This window comes from Gymnodraco acuticeps, unplaced genomic scaffold (genome assembly GCF_902827175.1).
Source record: "Gymnodraco acuticeps unplaced genomic scaffold, fGymAcu1.1, whole genome shotgun sequence".
NCBI lineage: Eukaryota > Metazoa > Chordata > Actinopteri > Perciformes > Bathydraconidae > Gymnodraco > Gymnodraco acuticeps.
In genome coordinates this window covers 284,645-293,053 of record NW_022992347.1, presented here as the reverse complement: position 1 = coordinate 293,053, position 8,409 = coordinate 284,645, and positions in this window count along the sequence as shown.

Sequence of the window (8,409 nt, the reverse complement as noted above, 5' to 3'; positions counted from 1 at the left end):
CTCTTAAAGTAGAGACACTACATACTGATATACACCTGAACATCAGCAGGAGAGGACTCTTTAAAGTAGAGACACTACATACTGATATAACCTGAACATCAGCAGTAGAGAGGACTCTTTAAAGTAGAGACACTACATACTGATATACACCTGAACATCAGCAGGAGGAGGACTCTTTAAAGTAGAGACACCACATACTGATATACACCTGCACATCAGCAGGAGAGGACTCTTTAAAGTAGAGACACTACATACTGATATACACCTGAACATCAGCGGAGAGGACTCTTTAAAGTAGAGACACTACATACTGATATACACCTGAACATCAGCAGGAGAGGACTCTTTAAAGTAGAGACACTACATACTGATATACACCTGAACATCAGCAGAGAGGACTCTTTAAAGTAGAGACACTACATACTGATATACACCTGAACATCAGCAGGAGAGGACTCTTTAAAGTAGAGACACTGCATACTGATATACACCTGAACATCAGCAGGAGAGGACTCTTTAAAGTAGAGACACTACATACTGATATACACCTGAACATCAGCAGGAGAGTACTCTTTAAAGTAACACTACATACTGATATACACCTGAACACAAGCAGGAGAGGACTCTTTAAAGTAGAGACACTACATACTGATATACACCTGAACATCAGCAGGAGAGGACTCTTTAAAGTAGAGACACTGCATACTGATATACACCTGAACATCAGCAGGAGAGGACTCTTTAAAGTAGAGACACTACATACTGATATACACCTGAACATCAGCAGGAGAGGACTCTTTAAAGTAGAGACACTACATACTGATATACACCTGAACATCAGCAGGAGAGGACTCTTTAAAGTAGAGACACCATACTGATATACACCTGAACATCAGCAGGAGAGGACTCTTTAAAGTAGAGACACTACATACTGATATACACCTGAACATCAGCAGGAGAGGACTCTTTAAAGTAGAGACACTACATACTGATATACACCTGAACATCAGCAGGAGAGGACTCTTTAAAGTAGAGACACTACATACTGATATACACCTGAACATCAGCAGGAGAGGACTCTTTAAAGTAGAGACACTACATACTGATATACACCTGAACATCAGCAGGAGAGGACTCTTTAAAGTAGAGACACTACATACTGATATACACCTGAACATCAGCAGGAGAGGACTCTTTAAAGTAGAGACTACATACTGATATACACCTGACATCAGCAGGAGAGGACTCTTTAAAGTAGAGAACACTACATACTGATATACACCTGCCACATCAGCAGGAGAGGGACTCTTTAAAGTAGAGACACTACAACTGATATACACCTGAACTTCAGCAGGAGAGGACTCTTTAAAGTATAGACACTACATACTGATATACACCTGAACATCAGCAGGAGAGGACTCTTTAAAGTAGAGATACTACATACTGATATATACCTGAATATCAGCAGGAGAGGACTCTTTAAAGTAGAGACACTATGATAATACACCGAACATCAGCAGGAAGAGGACTCTTTAAAGCCACTCATACAGGAATACAGTTTAAGATAATTAACCATTGCGAGATATTGACATCAGTTTTCATGCAAATATCTAACCGCGTATCGAGCTGAATTCAAAGCAGACAGCTGATAAAACGCTCAGTGCTGCAAACATTGCTTCCAAGGAGAAGTGACGCAAACACAAAAAACAAACATGGTTATTGATATTGAAACAGACGGGCTTGTTGGGAAGTGGGCATTTTGGATATTTGACCAGAACTCAACACTAACCTCAAATCATTTCAAGATTTTAAAAGCAGAAGGGATTACGACTGATGGCTTCATGGAGGAAGACTGACTCAGCATTTTATTGCAGGTAAGATAACGCTTCAGAATGATGAATGTGTTTTGGAAACTTAAAATAGGCCGACTCAAATACCTTCATTTATTATATTAAGTTTGTAAATGATGAGAGAAAGGCAGTTCATATATTTAATGCTATAAAGGGTTGAAAATAATATTAAACCTGCAGTAATCTGAATTCCTGATCTTATGTTCTAATTATTTTGGAGCTGAAATCAACTGTTAGGATTTATAGATTCATTAATGCCGAATAAAGTAAACATGCTGCTTTCTATTACATCAGATTCACAGTCAAAGTAGAGCCCTGGCCTCAAAATTGAATTAGATGAAAAAATGCTTTGTTCCATGAACACATTTACAAAACGGGACACATTTGACCCGAGGAAACAAGAAGGTTAGAACTAGTTTAAAATGTGAATATTCAGACACAAATGTACACATTTTTTTACATAAATGCCTAATTTCACTCTTTATTTTGACTAAATCACACTGAGGATCTCGATGCTAATCGGAACATCTGAGTGTATAAATATCTCTCTGATGTTCGGCCTATTAAATCAGACTTACAGTAAATCTAGAGCCTCGGCTTCAACGTTGAACTGTTATTTGTCAAAGTGAATATCAGTGATTGTTAACCTTTGTGGCAATTATTCTAACATACACAGGACAATTTGACCCGAGGACAACAACACGCTTAGACCAGTTTAAAATGTACATTTTATGACACAAATATGCTTGTTTCTAATAATGCCTGATTTTGCTCTTTATGTGGACTGAATGTAGACTGAGGCTGTCTGCACACTGAGGGTCCCTGGCCTCAGAATTTAACTGTTTACGGCTTTCTTTTGTGGCAATTAAATGAAAAAAATCCGTTATTCTAACATTTACAAAACAGGACAAATTTGACCCGAGGAAACAGGAAGGTTAGACCTAGTTTAAAATGTAAATTTATAAACGTTTATTTATAAAAATGCCTGATTTCACGCTTTGATTTGACTGAATCCAGACTGAAGCTGTTTCCACGCTGAGGATCTCGATGCTAATCTGAACATCTGAGATTATAAATATCTCTCTGATGTTCCTCCTCTTATGGCTGACGGTAACTCGGTGGCATCAGCTGTCTTCGTCCTCCTCAACGTCTCCGGAAACTCAAACTCCACCGGCTCTTTCCAGGCGTCTCAGGTGATCCGCTGGCTGACGTTAAGCATCGGGCTGCCGGCCATCGGGCTCGCTCTGTACACCCTGAGGAACCTGTCCAAAGGTGTGTGTGTGTGTGTGTGTGTGTGTGTGTGTGTGTGTGTGTGTGTGTGTGTGTGCGTGCATGTGTGCATCATGTCCAATCAGTGATACAATCCTCCCTCCTGTTGTGTTCGGGTCAAATCTGACTTTCATCGATCATAAATATTGTGTTTTGCCTCTAGGCCTTATATGTGAACGCCTTATATGTGAAGAGCTCAACGTTTGTGAACTGTCAACACAGGAGGGCGGGGGAGCCTCGCTGCGGGGAAGCAGTGTGTGGACCTCAGCGCAACTCACATGATGCCGAATTTAACAAACAAATGTAAATAATTGGTTTAAACGGCATAATAATAAGGACGATCGTCCGTTCTGTGATTCTCCAGAACACACATGGCAGTCCGCCCCGTGTAGCAAGTTATTTCGATGAGAGATGAGCAGATCGCCACTGGGCTTTCAACTAAAGACACAGCCACGCAAAAACTGGAGCATTTGTACAGCTCCTTATGGGTACTGACATTAGTGAAGTGCTTTCCTCTCCGTGGTGAAACGATCAGCACCACGGAGGAAAGCGGCAGAAAGTCACCTGGAGATAATCAGAGCGAGGCTGCGCTGCGTGCATGGCTTCCTTCTGCAGGGAACGGGGAGACGCGCTCTGTCTCGTTCAGGATCCGAAAATACAATTTAAATATTTGTGCACACTTATTCCACTTAGTCCTAGTGTGCCACTGGTTACGGTGCCAGGGGTTCCCGACCCCTGCCTTATATTATGATATTCTCCACAGTAGCATTTGAACAGATGAAATTGCTGATCACAAAAACACATTTTGAGGTGTTTCCAGGTCAAATATCATAATTTTGCTCGATGAAAGTAATTACGAAGTCTCACATTGATCCTCTCTGTTCCTCTCTCCAGGTGAGAACAAAGTTCCGATGCACGTCGTGTTCCTGCTCGTCTCTGATATCGTGAGTTTCTTCGGGCGTCCCAGCGTTGACGAGGACTCGGAGTCCAACACCGTCTTCTCCTCTAACCCCACGGACTTCATCTTCTACTTCGGCATCGTCACGAACGTCACCCTCATGCTGTTCATCGCTCAGGAGCGCCATCTCCTGGTGGCCTACCCTCAGTGTCTGCTTTTCTGCGGTAACGTTCGGCGATCTCCTGTTGTCACGTTGTTAATGTGGGCGTCTCCGTTCGGTATTTTGGCCCTCGCCGTGTTGAAATACAGCTTCTGGTTCGCTGTTTCTCTACTCGCTCCGTTCCCTTTCCTCCTTTTCTTCGCCGTAGACTCCTTCAGAGCCGTGATGTGCTCCCGATCCAACCCTAAAACCCCCGAGAGGAGGAGGGCGGTGTGGGGGATCGGAGCCATTTTGACTAACTACACCTTTCTGTACGTGCCGTTTATCCTGATTGATTGATTGATTGAAAAGTTTATTAACAGCTTGTATATTGGGTACAGTACAGTACAGCTCAAAACATACAATTGTTAAGGGGATGCAGACCAGAGAAAGACTTTCGTCTTGTTTACATCAGGGTCCCCCATTTCCAATTCATCATGTCATTTAAGACATATAAGACATATTTGACATACAGATTGCTTGTTTACAATTTACATACAGGTGGTTTTTTTACATACAGATTGCTTATTTACAATTTTCATTTTAGATTTCGTTCTAATACATCCTAACCGGACATTTAAGACATACCAAGTCTACAGATATACAGTTAGTAACAGAGTCTAAAATGCGAGTATATACATAGATGGGGGGGGGGGAAGCTGTCCATTGAACGACAGGTTGAGATTTGTACCATTACCGGGGCCAGTTTTGCAATGCTCTCCCCCGAAGGTGCTCTTTAAGAGAGGTTTTGAAGCGTCCTCCTGGAGGCCCTGAACTTCGGGGAGACGGTGAAATATCTGGGTCTGGTCTCTCACATGCTGCTGTACCTCAGCCCCCTGGTGGACCCTTTTATTTACATATTCATGACCAAAGGGTTCAAAGAGGTGATGCTGGCGCTGCCCTGCTGTCACAACAGAAGAGAAAACACAAGTCCAACTGTGGAGACTGTGGCCGAGAGCGTGGAGACCAGGCTTTAATTCAGTTTGGGAACAAATGTGTTTGGATTAAACCAATGATAGAGACACTTAACGTCTAAGAATATACCACAAAGTTAGAAAGTAAAGTTAGTTCCGTTAGTAGGCTACCTCTTATTTTGCGTTCACACCAAAAAGAGTACTGAGTGCCGGGAACTGTTACCCCCCTTTTCAGTGCCTGCTAGAGAGCAGGTATCCTGGGGAGAAAAAAGTACCAATTTCTGATTGGCTGGGCGAATTGCAAACCACGCCCCGTAAAACTCTGAAAAGTTATGTGAAGCCGCCATTGTATTTGCTGGCATTAGCATTATTAGCATTAGCCCCACGCACCAACGGAGAGAGACTAACTTATGGCAACACAAAAGAAAACATGAGAGCGGTGGAGCGGTGGAGATGAGGAGGTGTCGGCGTTCTGGCGATTTACTCGGAAGGCTTCAGTAGAAGCTGCTGGGACTCCTAGCAGCTTCTACTGAAGCCAGTCCCTAACTCCGGGGACTTCCGGCCGCGGACTTTGGGCGGCAGTATACGCCGTGAAGTGGTTTGCGGCCTGCCAGTAAACCCAAAGCAGAAGAAGAAGAAGTGACGTCTGCGGCTTCATTTGCATAATCTTCCCTCAGGGAACTTATTCCTGTGTGAACGCGATCTGTAATTAGTTCCATGGGGGTACTACCTACCTTTAAAGTACCAAAAGTTATTGTGATGCTAACGGAGCCTTCATATATCATACGTATGTTAATTACTGGATTGATGCATTATTGTGTTCATCACAACTGATAGAAGTGGGGCTCATTTTAAATACTTTAGATACTGCTGGATATTTTAACCTTTAGTTATATGACGTTTACGTACTTACAAAGGACATTTTTCTTTTAAAGTGTTTGAGTTATTTACTGAGTTGACTGTCTTAGTTGTAATGTAGTGGTTGTTGTTTACTATGTATTTAATATCTTTGTTGTCACGATCTCTCCGTATGTGTTCTGTTTTATTGTTTCGGAGACCAGGCTTTGATTCATCAATTTGGGAACAACTGTGTTTGGATTAGACGCCGAAACCACTCTTCACGTCAAAGAATAAACCATTCACAACAAAGTTAGATTATCGAGGAAAGACTCTAATCTTTCAGGGAGATGTTGAAGAACATGAGAAGCAACAATAATCTGCTCGGTGAACTAATGTCCCTTCAAAAGAGGCAGTGCAGTGATGGAAGAAGTACTCTGATATACAGTATTTAGGTCAATGTATTTCACGACATCGCACCACTAGCAAAGTGTCATGTCTGGCCGTATGCTTGAAATAAATAATATGCAGCATTTGGATGTTGCTTAACTAACTGGAAGAGGTTTCATTTTGAATATAGCAGCGATTTAAATGGCTCTATTTATAAAATACTTACCTGTGATGAGGAATAAATAAGGCAGTCGAACACAATATAACTCAAAGAAAGACGGACCTTTAATATGGATAACTTCCCAAATGGCTGAGTTGTCATTTAGTTTGGATGATATTTCATTGAGCATGACTTCAGGTATTTATTCATGAGTTTATTTCTCATGTGAAATGCAGAAAAACGTGGTAACAGATTACAGTAACATGATGACGTGTTGGTTATGGGATTTATAGATAATTAGGATCATTTACAACCATTATCCCTGTCATTCATATCCTTCCTAATTCCATCAGTTACTTTAAAAACATGATACATGAGTCCAACACTTGGTCTGTTCTGCTTTGACCTTCATCAGGGTCATCAAGCAGCACATGACAAAGAGCATGACAATAAACAGACAACCTATTATGCACAGACACACACTGCAGGTCATGTGATCTCAGACCAATCACATCTCCTGAACTGGAAGAGGGGCGGGGCTTAACAGTGCACATGGGTGAAGCCACATTTAAAGAACTGCATGTAAGGGGCTGTGCTTCATCTCATAAAGAGGAGGTGTTCATGTTAAATGTGCTTTTACTAAAGGGTTTGATCATGTGTGTATTAACTAAAGCTCAGATTGTATTCCTGCTTTTTTAAAACCGTACTATGTGTGCCTGAATATGCTTCATGAGAGGCAGGTTTTCCTGTCAGTAAAATCATTTCTGATCCTAAATATCTTTCTTTTCTAAGGTCACATTGTTCTGTTTTCTTACATAAAACACTTCAGTAAAAAACATCTTATTGATATTTATGTAATCTTCTTTTTGTTTGCATTGCATTTGATGTTGAGGTAATCCAATACGTTTTAAATTAGACCCCCCAACCCTGTCCATGATTTAAAAAAAAGTCGTTTTGATGTTGTGTAATTCTCACTTCTACCACCAGATGGCGACAAAACTCCCTCATATTGTATTAAAGGTCCCTATTATACTGTTTTTCATCAATATATTATAGCTCTCAGATATATCCAGAGCCTGTCTCTGATTGGCTGAAAAACCAAACAGATCATTGCAGCATTACCCATAATGCCCTCTGTTTCAGCCCTGTTTCCAAAGTGCTGATTCTCTGTCTGTTACTTTAGATGAAAATAAGGAGCCCCTCCCCACGCCCCTCTGAGAGACATTTGGTTAGAAAGAACTCAATGGTGCTCTAGGAGGAGATTCAGGTGATAAGGCGGGGGGGGGGGGGGTTACCTTGGTTGCTGATTGGCTAATGGTTACACAAGATAACACATCGTTATGACATCATTAAGTGGCCAAAATCTGATCAGCTCATTTTCAGACAGGTTTTTATAGAAATGGATCAAAAAGAGAGAGAATCTTTGTTCCTGAAACTTTCAGAGTCTCTTTCCACAGAGGGGACACATGTTGATGTAGAAGAGACATGAAGAAGAGGGGACACATGTTGATGTAGAAGAGACATGAAGAAGAGGGGACACGTGTTGATGTAGAAGAGACATGAAGAAGAGGGGACACATGTTGATGTAGAAGAGACATGAAGAAGAGGGGACACATGTTGATGTAGAAGAGATATGAAGAAGAGAGGACACATGTTGATGTAGAAGAGACATGAAGAAGAGGGGACACATGTTGATGTAGAAGAGACATGAAGAAGAGAGGACACATGTTGATGTAGAAGAGACATGAAGAAGAGGGGACACATGTTGATGAAGAAGAGACATGAAGAACAGGGGACACATGTTGATGTAGAAGAGACATGAAGAAGAGGGGACACATGTTGATGTAGAAGAGACATGAAGAAGAGGGGACACATGTTGATGTAGAAGAGAC